The sequence below is a fragment of the Neovison vison genome, chromosome 10 (genome assembly GCF_020171115.1).
Source record: "Neovison vison isolate M4711 chromosome 10, ASM_NN_V1, whole genome shotgun sequence".
Classification (NCBI taxonomy): Eukaryota; Metazoa; Chordata; class Mammalia; order Carnivora; family Mustelidae; genus Neogale; species Neogale vison.
In genome coordinates this window covers 16,692,659-16,719,544 of record NC_058100.1, presented here as the reverse complement: position 1 = coordinate 16,719,544, position 26,886 = coordinate 16,692,659, and positions in this window count along the sequence as shown.

Sequence of the window (26,886 nt, the reverse complement as noted above, 5' to 3'; positions counted from 1 at the left end):
TCTCTCTACCTGCCTCTCTGCCTACTTGTAATCTCTCTCTGTCAAATAAAAACAAACAAACAACAACAAAAAAAAAACATGATTAAAAGAAAAAAAAAAAGAACCTAGTATGCTCTTGGAATGTTTTCCTCCAGTAGAACTAATCCTGTCAATTATTTGTTCCCAGAGCAATTTTTGGTCCTGCTACTCTTAACAGGTGAGAGAATCTACTTCCCTTTGTAAGTTACACATTTGTTTATCTACCTGACTAGGTTATCCAGATCTTTAAGGAGAGGTACAGTGCAAAATTTTGTACTTCTCAGAAACTTTGTACATAGTGCTAAATACATAACATGTTAAATGGCGATCTTTATTCTTGTTAGTATTCCTAATTCCTACTTTTGTTCTTTATTGTTTTTCCAACTCTTTAAATGTACATAATTATTCTCACTGTTTTAGAGTAAGATTTGACTTTATCATATTTTGAGAGAAAATGTCTAAATTATCTAATATCTTTATTTCTTCAGATAAAGTTTATTACTATGAATAGATTTTAATACTGATAATATATTAAAAATTATATAACTTCATTATAGCTTGCCCCTTATTTGTGGAGGACAGCATTTGGAAGGAAAAACAATTTATTTTGCTTCACTAATAAAATAATTCAATTTATTTAATCTAGACAAAGGTGTTTACTTAAGCTGTGTGAATTGAATTAATTTAATATTCAACCAGTTGTCCTTGAACCACAGAAATTTTATCTATTATTATACTATATTTTAGGGTAGAAAGATTCTGTGTATTCCTTTATACTCATGAATATATTATTTACAATTAACCATTTTAATAATTTATTTTAAATTGTATGTTTCAAAGATCACCTTAAATGCACATGATACAGAAAGTGTGTAAATGTTTAATATTCACAAATCTCCTCTCCCACAAAAATACCAAAGATAATTCTGCTTCTCTAGTTACATTCTTGGGACCTATTGCAATAAGGGACTAATAATAGTATATAATAAAAAGGCTTGGGATGTATAGCAGAAAGGACAAAGTATTATTAATGAAAGGAAAACTAGATGGTAAGAGTGGATAGAGGGAGAAATATAAGTGTCATAAATTCATTTGGCAGAAAAGTAGGGCACACTTTGAATTGTAAACTGACAGAGATCAGGGAAGTCTTTGTAACTTGTGAGGAGCCTGTGGGTCAATTTATGCTGAGGGCAGTTTGGTGCAGGAGTTTTGTCGTATGTCAATAATAACATCTACTTTTAAATGGCTTTGAAGTGTGGCAAAGATTCCTATTTGAGAAGATTATTCACTCAAATTTAGTTTGAGTAAAGTATTCCCATTAAAATGTGCATATAGTTGTAACTCTTTAAAGGTGCACTGTTGACTGCTAGTTGGACTGGTTAGACCCCAAAAATTAGCCAGTGAGAGCCTGGCAACGCTCTGATCTCGCAAGTACCATGCACACAGTTGCGAACTCCTGCAGTTATAGGGAACTAGTTATGTGAATGCAGTACTGTATAGAGAGCAGATGGAAAAGTGAATAGGGTAACATTAGTTACTCAAAAGAAAAATAAGTAAATAAATAAATGAAAAATCGCTAGAAATGGCAGAGAATTACATCACAAAAGAAAGTGATTTTTAAAAAATAGCATGCCTTATTTTCTGCTTTTAACAATGACATCAGTTGGACTAGAGCTTCGCCCCTCCCCCCCAAACAAACAGAAATGACTATGGCTGATTTCACACCTACAGATGACTATCAAGGGAATTTCTTTCTAGTCCTACTTCTCTCAACACTTGTAAGTAATCTGATAGCTAAAATTAAGTCAAAAACATTGTTGGAATATGTTACATGTGAGGTAGTTTATAAAATAGTTGTCTTCTTATCTGTGCCAAAGCATTAATGTTATATACAATTGTAGAAGGACATTTGTTGGAATATACTGAACCAGAAAAGAAATCACGCTTACTTTTCCAAAATTCTATTCAAAATTTAAGTTTCAAGAAAATCAGAACACTTAGAGACACACAGTAATATATTACATTTGAGCAATAAAGCAGCCCAAAAATGTAGCTGTGGAGAAAAACTGGAGGAAAAGAAACCTCTTATTTTTTACTAAGTAGAGCAAAATGTCCTTTTTAACCTTCTTAATAGCACCCTTCTCTGTTTTAAATGGAGTCATTCTGAGTACCTGAGTCTCATGTTTTATAGTTTTATAATTTGTAACGTCTGGCAAAGATCAAGGATTCTCACTTTCCACCTCACAGATGTCCTTGCAAACTGGAACAAGATTTAAATGGTTTACATACATATATTACTTCATTAGTGCCTAATTAAAAATACGTCTGACAGCTGGCAGACAATGAGGTGCTTCAGATAATCCAAGTGAACTGATCAAGGATGGAAAATTGTGCTTGTACCACTTAAATGAATGCCTGGCATTCATTTATCATTTTTAGGAATGGGTTTTTCCCCCACAGATTTTATACACTTTGTATACATGTTGTTGCTGACATATCCATGCTGCATTTAGATTAAATGTCCTGTTTTGTGCTATAGCCAGAGCATGTAGATTATCCTTCCATTAGAAGTTCTCAGGAAAAAAAAAAAAAAAAAGGAAAAAGAGAATGACAAACCTTTTTTAGACAAGTCATGAATTTGATCCTGATTGCCTGATAGTTACTATGTATCACATGTATTTAGTTTTCTCCTCTGTATTTGTTAAGGATTCCCTTGATCTGTGCCCTCAAGGATCCATATAGTTATATTGCTAAGGAAATAAATAAGGAATTACCATAGACACTGGATTAGTCAGGGTTTTCTGTGAAAACAGAACAATGGTATGTGTGATATACATATGCAAGGCTCACACAGTTTTGGGGGCTGGTAAATTCCAAATCTGCAGGGCAGGCTGTTGACAGCTGGGAGATCCAGGGAAGAGCTGGCGATGCAGTACAAGTCTGTAGGCAGTTGGGAGGCAGAATTCCTTCTTACTCAGAAGACCTCAGTCATTACTCTTAAAGATTTTAACCGATTAGGTTACCCCCATCCACATGATGGAGGGTAATCTGATTTATTCAAAATCTATTGATTTACATGTTAATTTCATCTAAAAAATACTTTTACATTAATATCTATACTGATATTTGAGTCAAAACGGGGTATATGGGCATAGCCATGTTAATGCGTGAAATTACCTACCACTCGTAGAGGTAGGTAAACATAAAAAACTTGAAAGCAACCTGAATAAATAATGTAGACAAGAAAGGTTATTTTGGGAGAAAAAAAAAAAAAAAAAAGACTTGACTAGAAAAGAGAAGAGTATGGAAAGAATACTTGTAATGATAACAACAGGAACTTGGAAGGCGAAAATAAATAAATAAATAAATCATCATTAGAAATTTAGTTCGGGGACCCCTGGGTATCTCAGTTGGTTAATCTTCTGCCTTCAGCTCAGGCTGAGATCCCAGTGTCCTGGGATGGAGCCCTGCTCAGCGGGGATCCTGTTTCTCTCTCTCCCTCTGCTACTCCCTCAACTTGTGCTCTCTCTCTCTCTTTCTTGCTGTCAAATAAATAAAATCTTTAAAGAATGTTAGGTCAGTACTATTCTAGCAGTCTGCCATCTTGTCCCACTCTGTTCTATAAACCTGAATCTAGAAATGTCTGGAATTCTAGAGAAAGTCATTTGCTGGCAAATTTTCACGTACTCTATCCCCCCGACCCCAAATATAGATGAGAATGCAAATACTATTATTGGCATAGAAAAATAAATTATTTCAGTGATGTGGAGAAACACCAGTAATAATTAAAAGCTAGAGCTCTGGGTTAGCAGAGCTATAAACCAGCAATAAGTTTGTGTCACCCCAGGAATGGAAACTTGTTGAGAATGTGGATGCTGTTTTCCATCTCTATCACTGGGAAGCAGTGTCTGAAACATTAACTTATAGAACTGGTTAAAATCCAGCTGGATTGCAAACTGGATTACATACATACATATGCATTCTTTGGGAAGCAAATCGCTAAATTAAAGTATGAATTAGCATCTATTCCTTTATACTCTTTGATAATGAAAACACTGAAGTATATCAAAATATATGCATCACATCTTCACTTGCAGAAATGTTCCAACAAGCTGGCAAGCATCCTGTGCCTCTTTTCCCAATCCACATTTAGAAATGGCAATTTGGTAACCCTACATTTGTACCACAGAAAGTGACAAATGCCACAAATCAGGACTGTTTCCCACAAAGTTTGTTCAATATTTACGTCACTACCTTCAAGCACAAGTTTATTCCTTAAAGTGGAAATATTTATTGATAACAGTTTACCATTACACAATATCATTTATATAGTTTCTTTATCATTCAAGTAAATTGCCATCAAATAGGTTCTAACAAAATCTATGCAGAAATAGTTAGGTAAAAATCACTATTTCACCCGTTATATATTTCCTCACTTTCATCCATGGTTCCAAAAAGTCTTGGAATCTCCTGAGTGATAAGAGTGGCTTTGTTATTAATGATGGTTCTTCAGGCCACACCTCAATTTATGCTAGATAGATGACCCAGAATGGGAACTGGCCATGCCAGAAAGAACAATCATATGATTAGAAGTTTGGAACTTTGAAGCATGTAATATCAGCCTGACCTTCAGGGAAGAGAAGAGGTGATGGATATTGAATTCAAACCATGGCCAATGATCAATCAATCCTATGTAATGAAGCCCAGGTAAAAACTCAAGACTCAGAGGTCAGGTGAGCTTCCCTGGTTAGCAGGACTCTGTTCATGTTGGTACATGATATGCCAGGAGAGTGCTGCACCCCGACTCCACAGGAGAGGATATGGGAGATTCCAATTTAGGACCCTCCTAGTCTTCACCTTGTGCATCTCTTCTTTTAGCTGGCCTGGATTTGCCTCCCCTTTTGCTGTAATAAAACTGTAATTATAAGTATAATTCTTCCTTGGGTTCTATGAGTCATTCTAGCAAATTATGAAACCTGAGAGGATAACAGGAAACTCCAAATATATATATCCTGTTGGTCAGAAGTGTGAATGGCCTGGGAACCCCAAATCTTGCAACCAATGTCAGAAGTGAGGGCAGTTTTTGGAGGTCTTTGCTCTGAACTTGTGAAGTTTGGTCTAAATCCAGGTAGTTAACATTATACATTATAGACCTGAAAATAAAAAATCTATAAGAAATACAGTATTAAGTGGAAAGAAATGTGCTATATTTTATTACTATTTTTTACACTTCATGTAAGGCTTTATTTGATTCAACCTACAATACTCATGTTTTTCTTTATCAATTGTCTCCATACACTGCTTCAATAATCATGCATATAAAAGCTGATAGGATAGACAGGAGATGTAACATATAATCATGAAAATCACCCTATCTTTTACTAATGATCACCTTTGAGGTTATTATCTCAAGGAGGAAGAAAAAAGTCTATTTTGTTCATTACGAATGTTCAAATAGATATTATTCCAAAACTGGAAGGTGAAAAAAAGCAAGGATTACATGACAAAATCCTCTTACTTTATTCTCTTTCTCTGTCACTCCTCTATTTTGAATTTTTGTCTCTTCTGTATTTTCACTCATTTCCTTTCTTCTAATTGGTGCTATGTATATTCAAGAATCACTACATTAATCACTAGAAATAATCTTTATATTAATAAAAATAATTATTCCACCAAATATGAATATCTTTCAAGAAAAAATTGTGGAAAATAATGGATATCTTTTAAGAAATACGATGGTAAAAGCAGACATAGTTGATGCTTATAGTTTAAAGTAATTTAATTCATCTCCTCTTGCCACTTAATTACAGGTTGAAAGAATGAGATAGGACTTTAAGTGACTTTACGCAAGATCACAAAATAATTGCTGAGTTAGCATATAAAAAACAAGCTGATGATGTTTAGATTTTAGTTTTTGTGTGGTACCCAGCTGAAATTAATACTGGAGGAAATGACAGGGAACATTAGAAATCATGGAATAATAAATAGTAGTCAGGTGGTTTATCTTCAGGTGGAGTCTGAGGTAAGATGGTTACACCATATCCTTGGCATCATTTCCAATAAAGGCTCAGCAGAAGTAGCCTCAAATCCTTAGTAACCTCCCTTTTTTGAAAGAAAAAAAAAAAAAAAAGAAGAGGAAGAAGAAGAACAAACAAACCAGAAAAAACAGTACAGGCCATTGGATTTCTACCCCTACCCAGAGAGTCTGGGTCAGTGGATTTGGGATGCCACTCAGGAATTAATATTTTTAAAATGTAATTTTTATTTGAAACCAGATTCTGAAACATGATCTGGAATAATTTCATCCAATAGGACTCTCTGCAATGATAGAAATGGTTTATATTTATGTTCTTAAAAGTGTATCTACTAGCCCCATCATAGTTACTGATCACTTGAAATGTGACTAATGAAGTTAAGAAATTGAATTTTTTTTTATTTTATTAGATTTTATTCATTTATTTGACAGAGAGAGACCACAAGCAGGCAGAGAGGCAGGCAGAGAGAGAGAGAGAGAAAGGGAAGCAGGCCCCCTGCCAAGCAGAGAGCCCGATGTGGAACTCGATCCCAGGACCCTGAGATCATGACCTGAGCCGAAGGCAGCGGCTTAACCCACTGAGCCACCCAGGCTCAGAATTTGAATTTTTAATTTTAAAAAAATTGAATTTTTAATTCAAATTGAAATTTTTAATTTCAGAAATTGAATTTTTAATTTTAATTTAGATGTAAATGGCTACCCTCTTATACAGAACAGTGCAGAAAATGAAAGAGATTTTGATAGCAGGAAAAACACATGCAAAATACACAGATGGAAGTAAATATAGCTTAAATGTGTGAGAGATAATCAAGTATGTCCAGCAAAGTGTAGAGGTTAAGGAGTTGTCTGATTAAAAATTTTTTTAAAAAAGCTAGTGTATACCTAGAGTAAATTGAACAAACTCATGAGGAGAGTCCAACAGAAGAATATTTGCAGTGTGTAGCAAGGAGTTCTTAAGAGAGAACTCCTCCAAAGGAATGAAAAATCACCATGTCGAACCCATCCCCCAACTTCCTTGTCAGAGCATAGAAGGAATTCAAAACTATCTAGCTCTTGGATACATAGTTGGGTCCCTGACACGGAAGGCACTGAAAAAGAAAATTGAAATAACTACCTTCTCTGAGTCTGTATAAATTCAGAGTATAAACAACACTGAGAATTAAACAATGTGGAAAAAACTATTTTCCCACCCCTTTCCTTAAGATAGCCTCAGAATGTGATGAATGATGGCAGAAAAATGCCGGTATAGTAAATGAGTTTTAGGATTATTTTACTTGTAAGTCATAGAAAACCCAACTTAAATTAGCTTTAGGCAGAAAAAAAAGGAAGACTTCGTACGTGTAATTGAAAAATACAGTAGCTGAAAAGCTTTCATCCTCCATTTGTTTTGCAGGATCAAACAGTATATAAGAAATAAGTCTTTCTGCATCTCTTGTCTCGGCTTTCCTTAGGGCTGGCTTTGCTTACTGTCACCAGAAGTAGATTCAGACTGTTGTTTTCCCAAGTTCAACATTTCCCAAGGTGAACTGAAGGGGTATTTTTCCACATTTTTAGCAAAAGCCCCAGAATTAGGATTGAGCTACTGCTAAGACACATGGCTATAAATTAATGGGTCACTTTGGCCAGGACCATGTGGTATTCTGTGACCAGACGTGGCCATGTCCTCACCTTCAGAGGTGCAGGTAAAATCAGCTCTTTTAAAGTCACATGTACTCACAGAAGGGTAGCTCACTAAGGAAAACAAGAAGGTACTTACTAAAAGAAGAAAAAATAATGCTCAACAGATAGCACTTCATTTTCTCAGGAGGGCCCAATGGAGACTGCTCTAGGAAGTAAGGAAGACATAGAACCTCAGAGAGTTGGAAGAATGATGCCAAGCAAAACTAAACACACTATCAGTAACTCCTGGTAGGAAAACTGGTCATGAACATAGATAAAACATCCTGCCATGCATATTAAGTTAGTTTTGAAGTATTGGGAGAGTTGAAGATTTTGCATATTTAATAAATGGAGGCAAAGAGCCAGTAAAGTTTGGATCTTACTATTAATGAGATCTCAGTACACTATATACAAATGAGTAGTAGAGAACTTCAGAATATGAAAGGAAGTAATATGTAGAGAATTTGCTTGGGGCTAATTTCCAACATATGGCTAGGGCATGAAGGAAAATAATAATGAATTGACAATACAAGAAGTTAGCCAAGTTGAAGTATTTATTATGTATCTCTATATATATTATTTATATTGAATGTAAAATTTATTAAAAAGTACTTTGGTTAGTGGTGTGGGTTCCTACATTTTTACTCACTTATTTATAGAAATCATGTTGTTTTATTTCATATTTTATAGAGAATAAGCAGTAAAGTTATAAAATATGTGTTTATACATATAGTTATTGTCTTCATCAGCTTGGATTGCTATTCTGTAATACCATAGACTGAGTGCTTAAACAGCAAACATTTCTCACAGTCCTGGAGGGTAAGAAGTCCAAGATAAATGTGCCAGCAGATTGGATGTCTGGTGGGGACTCTTCCTGGTTGGCAGATGGCTGCCTTCTTGCTGTGTCTTCACATGGCAGAAAGAAAGTTCTTACGTCTTCTCCTCTTTTTAGAAGGACATTAATCCTGTCATGAGGGCTCCGTTCTCATGACCTAATTATCTCCAAAATGTCTCACCTCTAAATACCATCACATTGGAGATTACAGCTTCAATATATGAACTTGGGGGGAGGGGAACAAAAACATTCAGTCCACAGCAGATAAAGACACAAACTGTGTATGGAAGGGAGGATATGTAGGTGCAAGCATGGCAGGGAGACAGATGACCATGGTCTTTCCCATGCTGTTCGTGAGAGACAACATTATTTAGCAAATGGAGTTATTTTTCTGTACACCAAATGCAATGCTTTTTCATTTCAAATGAGCTTAAAAAGCACTTTTCCACTCAACTCCTGTATTTTATGCCTTACAAAATCGAACTTAAATGTTAAAGAAGAAATACATTTTAGGCACACAATGCCTAGGATAGGAGAGGTTGTGTGAGAAATGCCATACATATATATAACAAAATGAAGGCAAAAGGAGAAATTCACCACCAGCTGGAGTTAATGGGGAAGGTGTCATATAGCAGTTGACTTTTAAAGGAGACTTTGAAGTGTCGATAAAATTCAAGGAGATAAAGATAAATTTTACTTCGTAATGAAGATATTCCATTTAATCTGGTGTTCAGTGTGCACCATACTGTGGTTTAAGAATGACTAGCTTTTTGCTTTCAAAGCTTAACTAGTAGCTGTACATTTAATTTATATCCTAACAGACAAAATTAATTGCTGTGCTTTGCTGAGTTCAGAAAGATTTTCCTTTTATTTAGCTCTCAAGTGGAAGTATTAACCTACTGTAGGTATCACTACCTCTCTTTGTAAAGGGGAATAAAAATGTGCAATTAACTTCAGACAATTTCTTAGAAACCTTGTATCCTACTGGGCGATTTCAAGGCAGCATTCGCTTGATGATATATTTCTTCCCACCTGACTTTTGGCTCCTAAAAACATTAGTGGAGCTTTTCAAGTCTGTAAGTGGAAAGGCACGTCTCCATTAGAAAGACTATTAATGTAGGCCCTAAGTAGAGAGGTTATTAACATTCAAGGAACCAGGGCTGTTCATAACCCAGTTCAGAAGATCATCTTCTGTTGAGATGGCCTCATAGATTTTGAGTTAATAGAAAGTACTGGATCAAAGTTTAGAGAGCTACTTAAGAGCATAAATGAAACAAGGTCACTCTTGAAAAAGTTATCAGAAGAATAATATAAAAAGAAAGTGAACACTTTTAAATACAGATCTCCCTCAATTTACATACTGATAAACCTATCATAAATTGAAAATGTAAATCAAAAATGCATTTAATACCCCTAACCTATCGAAAAGCATCGCTTAGATGAGCTTACCTTAAATGTGCTCAGAACACTTAGGAGAGCCTAGAGCTGGGCATTCATCTCACACAAAGCCTATTTTGCAATAAAGTGTTGAGTATCTCATGTAATTTGTTAAGTACGGTAATGAAAGCAAAACCCAGAATGATTGGATGGTTACAGAAGGGTTGTATGGGTTGTTTACTCTGTGACCTCATGGCACATGGCGCGGCTGCTGGTGGCATCGCCTGGCATCACGGGAGAGGAATGCACCGCATATCACCAGCCTGGTAAAAGAGCAATATTCAAAACTCAAATTATTATTTCTAATGAACGCGTATTACTTCTCACCACCATAAAATCTAACTCAAACCGTTGTAAAATGGGGACCCTCTGTAGTCTTAAATTCTCTTTTAAGCTCCAGTTTAGAAATGTTCACTATTGGTGATTTCAATAAAATCTTACTTATGTCTTTTCTAACTGAAGGTATTAAAATCTTTACATTTCAATTTAACATAAGTAAGAGATTTTATTGATTTAGTTTACCTGCTCACTGACTGTGGAAAATAGATCACCACTGCCAATACTCTGAGGCAACTGCTGTGTCTCCTTTCCCTGAATCTGAGCTGACTTTCTTGTAACCAGTAGAATGCAGTGAAAGCGACCCTCTCTGACTCTCCGTAATAGGTCAGAAAAGGTTCTTCATCCTGCTTTCTGGGAATCGTCACTCTCCGTGTGCCCTCACAGCCAACTGTCATGCTGTGAGAAGCTCAAGCCACAGGAAAGACATTCATTGGTGTCCTGGCTGACTGCACCCTTTGATCATGCAGCTCAGGTGCCACATAGGCGAGTGAATGGGTGTCTTCCAGATCATTCCAGCCTCCAAACTGCAAGTGACCCCCTGACTCCAATCTTTCCACTTGAGTCCCCAAACATCTTAAAGTACGGACAGCCACCTTTGCTGTCCTGTCCGACTTCCTGACCCATCATTTGTGAGCATAACACAATGTTTTATGCCACTAGCTTTCTGGGTGCTTTGTGACCTTGTAACAGTAACAGCGACAACCTTTCGGCAATATTCTCTCAAGAAGAGTAAAAGAAGGCTATTTGATATGCAATCCAATCTGTGCTGTATCAGAGTTGTGGTTTAATACTTTGGCTAGCTTTTAAACTTTTGTCCTGGCTCTTCAGTCAAACTGCTTCTTTAAGTCCTGAGCTTAATCATACTGTTGCTCCTGCAAGATGAATGATATGAAATAATGCCTTTTTTCCTACATCTGAGATACTCAGCTATGAATTTGGTTGGCTCATACTCTCAGGCCAACAAACACGATACTCAGTAAATTTTCTGATTATGAGAACCCGGTGCCAGGTTAGAGGCAGTCTCAGATTTTGACAAAGAAGATAAAGTTCTCCAAAATCAAGGTACTGATGTCAGGAAGCTAGGTCCACCTTTGATTTGTACAGCCATTGTTCACGTACTTAACTTCAGTCATCATCTGAGCTGAGAGAAGTGTATATAAAGAAGTTTTTTATTTAAATTCAGATAAATGCTTATTCCTATAGATTACAATGGATTGACATTAGGTATTTGTTTGAAACTATTTAAAAGTAAGAGGGGCGCCTGGGTGGCTCAGTGGGTTAAGCCGCTGCCTTTGGCTCAGGTCATGAACTCAGGGTCCTGGGATCGAGTCCCACATCGGGCTCTCTGCTCCGCAGGGAGCCTGCTTCCTCCTCTCTCTCTCTGCCTGCCTCTCTGCCTACTTGTGATCTCTCTCTGTCGAATAAATAAATAAAATCTTTAAAAAATAAAATAAAATAAAAGTAAGAAATATTTGGCCCCCAGAGCATCTGCAAATATAGTAAACATGAAAGAGACGAGGAAGAACAGGTGTTAGAGGGCTCCGGGGTAATGTGGCTAAAGAGCCCCAGCTCAGTTCAGTCCACTGGTGAGGCTACGTTCCCAGAAATAAGAGCCACAGGGAATTAATTTAGCTTTTGAGCATCCCTTCTCTCAACACCTCAGAGGGAAGCTATCTTTTCTTTGACTTCTTGGTTTCAGTTGCTCTCGAAGCTTCCAATGTATTTTCATCCTCAACTATTGCTAAGTATAGATTTTGCAATTAGATATAAAAGGATTAAAATAATGAGAGCTCTGTCTTAAGTTTACAACCCAGTAAGGAGGCAGACTAAAATTAATTAGACAATTTTAATATAAAATGATAATTTGAAGTGTGTGTGTGTGTGTGTTTTCCCACATCCTGGTAAAAGAGTAAAATGATGTACCTGTGAGAATCCAAGTTATATGCAGGAGTATGTTTTTCCCTATCAAAAGTGTTGGCTGAAGCAAGTAGAGTATGCCCACCTGTTTTTTTCTTAGTAACAAGCAACAGGGCAGACCCTATAAGCCTCCCATCAGAGTTACCTACAAATTCTTGTCCAGAACTGTTGCTGCTCCTGGTTAGATGCCTCCACTTTCACTTTTCCTCCAGGCTTCACCATATTACAACAAAGCGTTCACTCTCCAGTTCTTATACATGTTCCAGAAACCAGTGCAGGAAATGGACTGAAGAGTGGTTCACTGTGTTTACTAAAAGCAACTCTGCCCTGCTGTCAATGAACACTGAAGTAGACAATAAACTGATTAAGATTGTTTTGCTGGTGGATCAGGAAATAAGCTATTTAAGGACCGACCGTTATTTCAGCACAAAGAGCTTGCAAGTTTATAGTTTGGGTTTTTTGCATTAATATAATGTACACAGCTAGCTGGATTAAAAATGACCTGTCACAGCCACAAACTATTTAGAAAAACAGCATGATTGCATGAAATTATGATGACTTGTTTCCTTCATTACTAAAGAACTCTAAAATGTAGCGGTTTTTAAAGAATATGATGTGAATATAATGGAAATAGTTCTATGAAAGAAATCTTGCTTTGTGTTCATTAAATTTCCATATTATTAACAGTTGTTTCTAGTTAGAAGGCAAATTAAAATTAGTTTATTCTATTTGGAGGAGGGGCAACCTACTGTTCTAAATAATTAACTGTAACATACATAGTATGTGAGTATGCACAGAAAATGATAACTGTGAGTAGCAAACACTAAACAGAGTGCTTGAAACCATTACTGTTATTTGCCAATCTGCAAATAATTTCCTTTGTTCTGTTCATTAGGGGAAATCTAGAAATAAACATAAGGATGATTTAAAAGCCATCAATTAAAAGCTATGACTTTAATTAGTGTCATCATCCTAGGGAAAGAAAAACGTTCCTCCCTCAATTCCCTGAATACATCCATCTTCACAACACTTGAAGGCATCCCAGGGGGTTAAAAACAAACAACCAAACAAAACACAGAATGAGAATGTATATTTAGCTAATAATATATTGTATTGATATGTATTATGTGCAAGTATCTTGTATCCCATATCAATCTAAAATCAATATGATACAAGGAAAAAATAGAATAACTTCAAAAAGATACAGCCGCATTTCTAAGGGTAGTCAGGAGAGGACGATGAAATCTCTCTGCAAGTCTCAGTAATGGAAATAGAATTTGGGGGGAGTGGGGAGGGAGCTTGAGGAATGGCAAGATTTGACAGATGGTGTTATAAGACCTTCCATTATGATGTTTATTCTATTTATAATTTTATTTTGTTAATTGAAATATACATACTGGACATCTATTGAGTTAATGTAGTCCTGTTGTTACTCTAGGAAATAAATAAATGTATAGCATACGTTTTCCAATCTAACCAAGAAAATCAGTTATATATAGCAATTACATATACTAACAAACACAAAATTTAAAAAAATATATGAAAAGTTCAGAAAATAGAAAGTTTACTTTCAAGTGGACATGCCATAAAATATTGCAGAGAAGGTAGAACTTGACCTACATTTTGAAAGATGATTGGAGTTTGAGCAATAATTTGCTTTGATTCTTTAGTTGACTCCTTCCCCTGCTTCCTCCTCCTCATTGTCCTGCTCTTGTTTCTTTTGCTTGGTTCTTAGAGTATGGAATGAGGTTATTGCATACAGTTATCTATGATCTAATACTTATTTCCATTCAATCTACATATCTGTTATCTCTCATTTCTCACTATTTGTGAATAACATTTCAGAAGACAGAAAAAGTATTTCATTCATCTGTGAGTTCTTAGTCCTATGCGCGATGCCTAACCCATCCTAGCTCAGCCTCAATAAAGACTATGATGTTAGTAAAAACCAAAATAGTTAAGTCAGTGCACAGCAAAATAGAGAATGTATATAAGCACTGGAATAAAATTGTTTGAAGTTGGTAAACAATGTTATTATGGGGGTGCCTGGGTGGTTCAGTTGGTTAAGCCTCTGCCTTCAGCTCAGGTCATGATCCCAGGGTTCTGGGATTGAACCCCGCATTGGGTTCCCTGCTCAGTGGGCAGTCTGCTTCTCCCTCTCCCTCTCTCTCACGCTCTCTCTGTTAAATAAATAAGTAAAATCCTTAAAAATATGCTATTATGTCACAAGGATTAAAAGAAAACCTACTGTATTTATAATAATACCAACAGGCAACAAGGAGCTCTGGCATTTTGTCCCTGCAGAACAGTGGATTACACAGTATTGATGCTCTTTTTTCCCATCTGCTTCATTTCATTTACCTACATATCGTGTATTACTACATAGCATAACTGTATGATTTCGGTAAGGTCTGAAAGATACTGAAAGATAAAAACATCCCTACAATCCCAATTTATTACAGTGTAGATTGGAGAAGTATTACAGGAATGGTTAAGACTTATGTGCACAGAATTTGAGGTCAGACAGAACCTGGAATTATCCTGGTTCATTACTCGCTTTTATTTAAATATTTAAATATTTCATTAACTGCCTTTCATTGCTACATGTTCTCCATATTTTATTATGTGTGAAAGTGTGAAAACCAATGGACATTTAGGAGTTTTTGAGAGGGAGAGTATCAATAATAAGAATCAGGGCACTCTGTTGTCATGCAGATAATCTATCTACTCCTGCAGCATTTGTCTGTGAGGAGCTTTGAGTTTATGGGGGATGTAAAAATTCAAAACAAACAAGCAAACAAAACACCAAAACAATTCCGTGATAGGCTAAGTGGTATGAATAAACAAAACTCTCATAAGAGATTAAAGGGGAAAGAAATTAACTAGATACGGAGAACATCTTTGACCTGAAACAGTACAGTAGGTAATTCCTCAGTTATTATTTTAATAATTTAAGCTTAGACAAGTATATTCAAAATATGAAATATTTTGAAAAATAATGAAACAATGAAAATAATTATGAAATTAATTTTAAACTGCTTTATTTTTCATAGGAATATATAGTCTCTGATAAGATGTAATGGTTGTATGTGCATTTTTTTTAAAATAAGAGCTCTTACATTAATTGGTAGGATGTCAAAAAAATCTGAGAAAATGAAATCTGATGATCATGTGAATTTTATTGAACTCCAAAAGATCTAATTAAAATGATGATGTGAAAATTACAAATCATGCTTTAAGGAATAGTATACAACCCCCAAAAATGTTATTGATCTGGTATCAGTAAACTACTTGTGATAATTCACACCAGGCATTCAGCAAAATAGAGAAAAGGCCTCAGAACTTATGTTCCATGTGTATGAAATTTGAGCTTTTGTTAAAAAGTTTCATTTAAGTTGTTTTCTGTCTTAAGAATGGTTTCTTGACTCAATAATAAGTACAATAACCACCAACACGATAGCTTTACAGATGATATCACACTTCATTCTCAGAGCGTGGCCTCTGGAATAAGATTGTTAGCTGTGGAACTTTTTGAAAGTTACTCAACTGTTAGACTGAGTTTTCTCAATCTGAAAAACAGGAGTGTTAAAAATATCTACCTCATAGGGGCACCTGGGTGACTCAGTGGGTTAAGCCTCTGCCTTTGGCTCAGGTCATGATCTCGGGGTCCTGGGATCGAGCCCCACATCAGGTTCTCTGCTCAGCAGGGATCCTGCCTCCCTCCCCTCTCTCTGCCTATCTCTCTGCCTGTCTCTCTGCCTACTTGTGATCTCTCTCTCTGTGTTGAGTAAATAAATAAAATCTTTTAAAAAAAAATCTACCTCATAAAATTATTTTAACAGCTAAAATAGTTGATCTATTTAAGTTTTTTCTTGTTTTTGTTTTGTTTTGTTTCTGTTTTTGTTTGTTTAGTTTTTGAGAGAGAGAATGCACAGAGAAGGAAGAGCAGAGGGAGAGAGAGAAAGAATCCCAAGCAGGCTCCATACCCAGCAAGGAGCCCCATACAGGGCTCAATCTTAGACCCTAAGATCATGCCCTGAGCTTAAATCAGGAGTTCAGTGCTCAACCAACTGAGTCACCCCAGCTCCCCTCGATTTAAGTCTTTATCAGAATGTTTTACACATGGCAAACATATAAAATCAAGATGAAGAATCAGATTCAAATTGGCTAAGTTGGTTTTCCAAGGCCAAAAGGTAAAAATCCAAAAAAGGACTTGAAATGAGGTTTGTTTATTCTGAAGTGTATAGTATTAGTATTCATGCTATACATTCTTCAAACTTAGGAAGCAGTGAATATTTGTTAAGTTCTTACTACATGATGACACTATGTCAGCTCCCAGAATGAAATGATGAAAACTATACATAAATATTCTGAATCATGAAATTTATATTTTATTTTATTTTTTAAAATATTTATTTATTTGAGAGAGAGAGAAAGAGAGAGAGAGCATGCATGAACGGGGGAGGAGGGAAGAGGGAGGGAGAAGCAGACTCTTCGTGGAGTGGGAGCCAGAAGCTTCCAGATGCATTGGTTTCAGAATGCTATCAAGCAAATTAAGAGGGTGATAAGAGAGAAAACAGGGAGAACTCATTTAGATAGGGTAATCAGGGAAGGCTTCTCTGAGGAAGTGACATTTGCCCTGCGATCTGAAAGATCTGATTGAGCCATCCTAACACACAACTGAAAGAAGAACATTCCAGACAGAGAGAGATCAGGATATTCATATACTCCTAAGTGATACTAGAATGTAGTTTTCTAACAACAGAGAGCCAGCTAGAAAATCTGCATTGCTGAAGGGTAGTGAGGATAGAAGATTGCAAACCAGCTAAAGCATTCAAGGATTTGTGGTCTTTGGAATAAATCTAGATTTTACTTTAAAAGCGCTAACAAGTCCTTGAGGGATTTAAGCAGGAAACTACAGTGATAGCCATTGCTTTTGTGAGGATGGATTGGAGAAGACTAAATATGAAGTGAGTGCAGCTACAATGCTTATTATAGTGGTAACACCATGACCTAGTGACTTTCAGTGCAGTTGAAAAGCAAATAAATTGAATAAGCTAGAAGAAATGAATGCCTTCTAGAGACATACAAGATACCAAGACTGAATGGTGATAATATAGAAAATCTGAACAGATCAATTACTAGTAAGAAGATTGAAGAGTAATCAAAAGCCCTCCAGCAGACAGAAATCCGGAAGGCTTCACTGGTGAATTGTACCAACATTCAAAATAGAGATAATGCCAATCCTTCTCAAACTCTTGTAAAAAAAAAGAGTAGAAGATTCTTCCAGACTCATTTTATGAGGTCAGCATTACCCCGATGGCAAATTATTGAATTTTTTTTCCTAAAATAAAAAAGAAGAAGAAGAAGAAAATGTTTTATTTAAAGTAGTCTCTAAATGGTGATTTTTTTTTCTTTGAAAGAAAAATTGTCTCCTAATGATCCCCTTTCTTTCCAACTGAGTTGGTGTGTAGAAGCAGGGATAAATATTCTCCACCATACCTTTAAGAGAGCACATATCTATTTGGTGGGTAAATGAGAGGTTCAGTAATGCTAGATAGTGATACATCTATTCCTTACAAAAAGAGGTCAAAGGATAAAGATTAACATATGAAAGCAAAGGATTAGAGACTATTCTTAATATTTTCAATTTCTAACAAACTTCTGAATAAAAATATCTTCCACTTGAAAGTAAATCCAGATTTTGAGCCAGAATAGCTTAGGAAGTTGATGCTCTGGTATATTCTTCTGCTCAAATAAGAACTAATGAATGATAAAAATGCATCATTGGTCAATTGAAAAAGTAAGACATACATTTTCATAGCTAAGAAATTGAGTAAGAACGCAAAAAAATTAGCAAGAATAGAGCCACAGGGCTGCTGGGCACTGGGTCCAGAGTGGGAAGGGCCAAACAAAAGTCTGGCTCTTGTAGAGGATCACTCTTTATGTGATTATTTACTTTTAGCTAAGAACTGGGGTAGACCTCTTTGCTTATGAAAAGAATCTGAGGACATAGCAAAACAATGTCTGGATCTATCTATTGTCCTTGTCATACTGTGGAACAGAGACACGAGAGGAACAGAGAGTCTTAAGATTAGACTCTGAATTGAATTATGGATTGGTAACTGGAAGATGCAAGACACTTCTCTTGCTGAGGATGAAGGAAAGGGTAAAGAGGGGTGGTGCATACAGGTAAAATTGCTGGTAATAGAGCAATAGGAACAAGGGGATAATGGAATAAAACTATGATAATTGGGGGAAAAAAAAACCCTACTCAAAATGATACTAGAACCTAAAATTCTAAATTACTAATAGAAATCAATGCTAATAGAGATATCTCAACAATAGGCACATGAATTCTCTCTAAAAAATTAACTTTATGGCAAAGATAGTTTACGATTTTTTTAAAAAATGTTCTCGGGATACTCAAGTATATGAAGAAACGATGTCCTCTTAAAAAAGGATGCAAAGATGTAGCCAAACTGAAACCAGAATAATTAAATGTGCAAAGAACTCAGAAGGGCACCTGGGTGGCTCAGTGATGCTCAGTTAGATGCTGAGCTGAGCATCTAACTCTTGGTTTCAACTTAGGTCATGATTTCACAGGTCATGAGATCGAGCCCCACAACAGGCTCTGAACTCAGTGGGGAGTCTACTTGGGATTCTGTCCCTCTGCCCACCTCCCCTCTGTGCATGTGCACTTTCACTTTCTCTTTCTCAAATAAGTAAACTAAAAAAAAAGAAAAAAAGAACTCAGAAATTTTTGGAAATATAAGGGTGATACTTAATAGTTTCAGATAAAAAGTTAGGGAAATATAAGAGTTCAGAATAAAAAAATATTAAAAATTACATAAGAAAATAACTGATAAATTTAACTTCCTAAAACTAAAACTTTATAGACATATTTATATATATATATATGTATTTATATATATGAAGAAATAAGAAAGTGCAAATGCAAGTCTCACAGTGAAAGGATTTTTTAAGTACCTATAACTAATGAAGAACTAGTATCTAAAATATATAAAGAATAAATCATAAGAGGGGAAAAACACAGACAGCTCTATTAGTCATCTTACACTGCTGTAACAAAATATCATAGCCTGAGTGGCTTTAACTACAGCAATTTCTTGTTTCACAGTTCCAGACAGGAAAGTCCAGATCAAGGTTGGTCAGAGTTTACTTCTGGCGAGCTGTCTTCCTGGCTTGTAGACTGCCAGCTTTTCTCCCTGTTCTCTCGCAGTCTGGCCTCAGTGCTGTGGGCACTCAGAGAGAGGAAGAAAGGCCTCCTCTCTCTCTCTCTTTCTTCCTCTTCTACTAAGGCTAGTGATACTGACTACTGATAATATTTATTCTGGGGAAACATATAAACCATGACTAGTTTAGCAAAATTGAAAAACATGACAGTACCAAGAACTGGTGGAGAATGACAGTAAGTAGAACTCTTTCTTATTGCCAATAAAGTCATAAGTTAATAGCATCCCATTAGAACATATTAGCACAATCTAAAAACTTGAGGATGGGGGCACCTGGGTGGCTCAGTGGATTAAGCCTCTGCCTTGGACTCTGGTCATGATCCCAGGGTCATGGGATCGAGCCCTGCATTGGGCTCTCTGCTCAGCAGCAAGCCTGCTTCCTCCTCTTTCTCTGCCTGCCTCTCTGCCTACTTGTGATCTCTGTCAAATAAATAAATAAAATCTTTAAAAAAAATAATAAAAACTTGAAGATGCATAAGCCTTTGAAGCACACTGTTTACTCCTTTATATATACCATAGAGAAAACTGTGTACTTTGGGACCAAAATATTTATAAATGACTATTCATAACAGCATAACTTATGTTTGTAGTACGTGGATATTAAAGAATACTAAATAGCAATAAAGACGAACATATGACAACATAATTTTGACTAAGAGAAGCAAGAAGTAAAATAATTTATATCATAATATTATGTCTTAGCCTAGCATGACGATTAATTGTATGTGTCCACTTGGCTAGGCCACAGTACCCATGTATTTACTCAATATGCTAGGCAACCAGGGACAGACTGACACCTGCTGAGAGCGACTAACCTGGATGCAGGTTCGTTAGTGTGCTTTGCTCCAAACCCCATGTTCCTGTGCGCTGGTGTGACTGCCCTTCTGGATCAAACCTGCATCAATCCAAGCATAGCCAGATCATCTCCTAGAAGACCAGCATGGGTCTCCACCACTCCAGGTCCCTAAAATGTGGAATTTTAAAACTCAGCCAGCCTGCTTGGGATAGAACCCATAGTGCACTGCGCTGTTTCAGGTAGGCAAGCAACCTGGACACAGACGGTGTGAAAACCACAATCTGAAAAACACTTAAGTCGAATGAGGGGAAATTATTTGTTCTTCTGGGAGGGCTTGCCTGACAGCGGCAAGCACAATTCTCCTTTCAAGGGACAAAGGAGCTTTCTGGCCCGTTACCTTCCCTGGCCCCACAGCACAAACTAACTTCAGTAAACAACACAGAACCAATACTGGCAGCCTTAATTGCTTATACCAAGTCCTAGCTCCCTGCACTCCACTGATACTGCTTTTCTTAGTCAAATGTGCTGAAAGCAAGCATAGCAAACTCTCCCCCATCCCCAGAAGACCAGCACAAGCCCCCTACACACCATGTCTACTGCCCACAGAGTTCTGCAAAACTTTAGCTCTAGTGGAAATAGTATCAGGTCTTTTTTAACACGCATATCAGTGCACATCTCGTAAAAACATGGCACACTATAGGCAAGGTCCAAACACTCCCCACTGCAGGTAAGGGGACCTTTCAGAGGACTGCCCAGAAGGACAGATCAGCCAAAACACAGCAGCAGAGTGCAAGCAGCACATACCAGAGACACCTCCTAAAGTGCCAGGCCCTGGACATTCAAAGACCTCTTCATAAAGACATTACTCTCAGGAACAGGAAATATAACAAGCTTTCCTAACAGAAGAAGATGGAGACCTATACGAATTGCCAAGATGGAGGCATTGATCCCAAAAGGAAGAACAAGAAAAGGTCATGGCCAGGAATCTAATCAAAACAGATATAAGTAACGTGTCTGATTCAGAATTGAAAGCAGCAGTCATAAGGGTACTAATTGATCTTCCTTGAGAAAAGCATGGAAGACATCAAAGAGCTCCTTATCACAGAGACGAAAGACCTAAAAATGAGTCAGACCAAAATGAAAAATATAATAACCAAGGTTTGAAACCGACCAAATGTAGTAACCACAAGGATGGAAGAAGCAGAGAAATGAATACGTCATGTAGAAGAGAGAATTTGGAAAATAATGAAGCTGAACAAAAGAGGGAAAGAAAACTCTTGGGTCTTGAAAGTAGACTTAGGGAACACAGTGAGTTCATCAAATGTAATAACATTTGTATCATAAGAGCCCCAGAATAAGATGAGAGAGAAAAGGGGGCAGAAGGTTTATTTGAGGAAATTATTGCTGCAAACTTAACCAAATCTGGGGAAGGAAACAGACTTTCTTCCCTAGGAAGTCACAGAGAACTCCCATCAGAAATCAACAAAAGCAGCCAGCACCAAGACATACTGTAGTTAATTTGCAAAATGTAAAGATATAAAAAAAAAATCCTAAAAACAGCAAGACAAAGACATCCCTAACTTATAAGGAAAGACAAGGTTAGCAGCAGATCTTTCCACATAAGCTTAGCAAAACAGAAAGGTGTGGCATGATATATTCAGTGTGCTGAATGGTTAAAAATCTGTAGCCAAAAATATTCTGTCCAGCAAAGCTATCTTTCAGAAAAGAGAGAAAGTTTCCTAGACAAACAAAAACTAAAGGAGCCCTACAAGAAATATTAAAGGGGACTCTTTTTCAGTGGGAAAGAAAGACCAAAAGTGACAGACACTGGAAAGGAACAGAGAAAACCTCTAGAAACAATGACAAAACAAGAAGTAAAACGACACTAAATTCATATCTATCAGTAATTCCTCTGATTATATAAGTGGACTAAATAATCAAAAGATACAGAGTGTCAGAATGGACTAAAAAAACAAAACCCATCTATATAGGGCCTACAAGAGACTCATTTTAGACCTAAAGACACCTGCAGATTAAGTCCGGGAATAGAGAAACATTTACCATGCAAGTAGATGTCAAAAGAAAGCAGTAGCAATACTTACACCAGACAAACTAGATTTTAAGTCAAAACTGTAACAAGAGAAGAAGGGCACTACATCGTAATAAGAGGACTATCCAACAAGAAGATCTAACAACTGTAAATATTTAGGTCCCTAATTTGGGAGCATGAAAATCTATAAAACAATTAACAACAAACATAAAGGAACTTATTGACAACAGTACGATAATAGTAGGGGACTTTAACACATCGCCCACATCAATGGACAAATCCCCTAAGCCAAAAATTGACAAGGAGACAATGGCTCTGAAAGACACACTGGACCAGATGGACATAACAGATAGATTCAGAATATTTCATCTCAAGGCAGCATTCTTTTCAAGTGCACAGGGAACAGGCTCCCGAATGCATCATATACTGGGTCAGAAATCAGACTTCAACAAGTATGAAAAGACTGTAATCATATGCATATTTTCCAACCACACCTGTACACTGTTGGTGGGAGTGCAAACTGGGGTGGCCACTTTGGAAAACAACATCGAGTACCCTCAAAGAGTTAAAAATAGAATTACCCTATGATCCAGCAATTTTACTGCTAGGTGTTTACCCATAGGATACAAAAATACTGATTCAAAGGAACACATGCACCTGATGGTTATAGCAGCGTTATCAATAATAGCTAAATTGTGGAAAGAGTCCAAATGTCCATCAGCTGATAAAGAAGATGTGTATATATATATATATATATATATATATATATATATATTCAGCCATAAAAAAAGAATGAAATCTCGCTATTTGCAAAAACTTGAATGAAGCTAGAGAGTCATGCTAAGTGAAATTAATCAGAGAAAGACAAATACCATATGATTTCACCTGTATGTGAACAAACCTGATGAACATAGGGAGGAAAAAAAAAAAGAAAGAAAGAGAAAAAACAAGCCATGAAACAGACTCTTAACTATAGAGAACAAACCTGAGGGTTGCTGGAGGGGAAGTAGGCAGGAGATAGGTTAAATGAGTTATGGGAATTGAAGAGGGCAACTTGCTGTGATCAACACTGGGTCTTATATGTAAGTGATGAATCACTAAAGCCTATACCTGAAACAAACAAACAAACAAAAATAGTAGAAGAAGATGATTATGTAGAAGAGCCAGGATTTTTTTTTTAAAGATTTTATTTATTAATTTGACAGACAGAAATCACAAGTAGACAGAGAGGCAGATAGAGGGGAGGAAGCAGGCTTCCCACTGAGCAGAGAGCCTGATGCGGGGCTGGATCCCAGGACCCTGAGATCATGACCCGAGCCCAGGGCAGAGGCTTTAAACCACTGAGCCACCCAGGCACCCTAGAAGAGCCAGGATTTAAACAAGACAAGCTCATTTCCAAGTTTACATTCTTGGAGGAAAAAATCTTGAGATATTCATATACTTAAAGATTAATGTAATACTTACTGTTTTTGGAAATTACATTTTAAAACAAGTATATTCAAGGTCACCTGGGTGACTCAGTAGTGTTAAGTGTTAAATGTTAAGTAGGTTAAGTGTCTGCCTTTGACTCAGGACATGATCCCATGGTCCTGGGCTTGAGTTCCACATTAGGATCCTTGATGGGCAGGAGAGTCTGCTTCTCCCTCTCCCTCTGCTCCTCTCCCTGCTTGTGCTCTCTCTCTCACTACTCTCGCTTTTTCAAATAAATAAAATCTTAAAAAAAAGTATATCCAAGAATTTCCAAGTTCAAACTTTAATTCACCATCAGGACCCTATGTCCTGTGAGAGAATATTAAAATGTTGCAGAATCATTAGCTATTTTCATTTTATATTTAATACAGTGTAATGAATAAGTAAATACTGAAACTGGAAAAAAATGGTTTGTAGTGACTCATAGTAGATTAATCTGAGCCGATATAGGTATCCTTGATCAGAATGACCAAACCACCTCAGAGGTAAATTTTTTCCTAAATATTATATCGCCCAGGTATATCTACAACATAATTCTTACTGTCTTTGCATGTAAGTTCTTGGAAGCACAAACATTTTCTCTTTGGACCCTATAAGGGGTGGTTAGTAGAAATTTCAGAAGAATAAAGAAAAAAGCAAAAATAGAAGAAATATCACAATAAAGTGGACTATATGTCAACATTTAACTACATTGAGCATCAGTCAAGCCATTTCACTCATTCAAAATTTTCTTCAGAGAATGATCTGAATTGAGGGGAAAAAGATGAGATGTCTTTGCAAGAAGTATTCTCTCAGTTTTATTTCTAATTGGTAAAATAATTTGGTTGATTTCATTTGTTTTAGATAATTGTTTTATTATTGTATTAGTATTATATACTAATTATATACTATATATATAGTACATATATATGTACTATATATATAAAATATATAATTATATACAATATTGTATTAGTAGAAGAGCGGTTATGTTTACTGTATTATAAACAGTACATTCTCACTGTTTTAAGTTAGTGTTTGAATCAAGACAACAGAAGAATAGGAGGATCAACTTATGAAAACAAGTTTTGTTGATTAATTTTTAATGTATATGTTTGTTTTCTTTCTACTTGAACCTAAAAAATCTAAAAGTTTGACCGTGCTGATAGTAGAATGATTTTAATATTACTTGGACTTGAGCTTCAGAAATATCTGGGCTTCAGACATGCTGGCACCAAATTAAAGTGTTACTTTATTTTGTATTCCATTATATTTATTTATTTATTTGTTTAATTTTTAAGTCTAAATATTAATATTTATAATTTCTAGATATAGTAAAGTCTCAGTGTTTTCTCAATTCAGTGATCCTTTGAAAAAGGCCTAAGCTGAAATTGATTTAGCACATTCTTACTTCATAAAGAGGCCAAATTAATAATGAAGAAAACTTTTGTAGAAATAATTAAGAATGTAAGAAATATACCCTCAAGCTACATGAGCACTTCAAAAGCACATAGTACATGGAACCATAGAAAGCCCAATTATAATTTATTCTGATATAGTCATTAAAATAAAGTCCCCTGGAGGTTTTCATAAAGTGACACTTTTATTGCTTTTACTCTAAATATAAAAGCAGCTTTTATTTTAAAATAATCATGATTTTAGCCTTTTTACTAATTTAAAATGATACACTATTTTATTATTGATTCAACTTTCCAATTATTGAATAATTCTCTACATTCCAGGTCACCTGTGAGCTATACAACACATTGCTATCTTGTAAATTTCAGTATTTACCAAATTACACACACACACTTCTCAAAATATTTGATTAGTGTCTGTCTGCTTCTCTAGAACATAACCTCTGTGAGGACAATGATTGTATTTATTTTACTATTAATGTATCCCCAGTCTACACAAAACTGACGTGTATTGCAAATGCGCTTTAAAAACGTGTGATGAATTAGCATTTAATGAATGAAATAAGTAACACAACTGAGACTACTTCCCATCAAATATGCTCCCTTTTAATGCAAAAGGGATGGGTTAAGGAAAAGAAGTTAGCAAAAGAGATTTGGGAAAGGTAATCAGAATGTAGGAGGTTAGCCAGAAATGTCCTGTTACAGAACAAAGTGAAGAAAATATTTTAAAAAGAATAGAGTAGTTGAGAGATTAAGTGGAACAAAAAGAAGTTATTTGAATAAAAGCATTGGCAATGAAAAAGGTCGTGGATAAAATCGACTTGAGTGTTTTTTTGGAAAGGTGGACTGCCAGAGAGGAATGGATTCAAGAGCAAATGGGAAACAAGGTCGTAGAAGCAATGAGAAAACTCTCTAGAGGGTTGGTCAAGGTGATTAGGCTTTCTGTGTTGGCTCCTTCATCTTATGGAAGCTATAAGGCCCCTACCTTCCCACCCACAGAGACTCTGAGATAGGGATACTATCCTTCTTGATGATTATATTTCAAAGTGGTGGACATAGGAGCCCTTGGAAAAACATTCCTAGGTTGCAAAACCGGCAAGCAGCTGAGAGATTTACATCTCAAAGGGGCAGAGAAAGAGTTTAAAATTGTGAGTTTCTAAAGTAAATGCTCTATAAAAAGAAAGGGTAGAGGTCTATCTTAAAAACAAAAACAAAAACAAAAACAAAACCTGTCCAAAGTGTAGTCAGATTGAGGGAAACATTAAGGCTTCCTTGGTCACTGCTTCTGAGATAGAGATGGAGGCAGGCTAGAGTGGATTAATTAATGCACAGAGGAAATTATCAGGATCAATGGACTAAAGGCCATAATAAAAATGAATAATGGTAAATTCAGGTTACTGTCTAAAATATGCAGGAAAGTTAGGAGCTGGTAGTTAGTAAGCAGAATACTTAAAAGTGAGGGTTTTTTTAAAAAAAATAGTACGAAGTTTTAAGTAGCAAAATATTCTGGGCTATGAATGAAGTGGAAAGCTAAGGTGAGAGACAAATCTTATTTAAGGATGAGGAGATTCAGATATCACTGAAGTTGGATGTTTTGTTAACATGGCTGCTTTAGTAACCAGAAGTAAAGATAGGGTCGTTTGCTGAGAAATGTAAAGTAAGCTTGGTGTTAAGATCT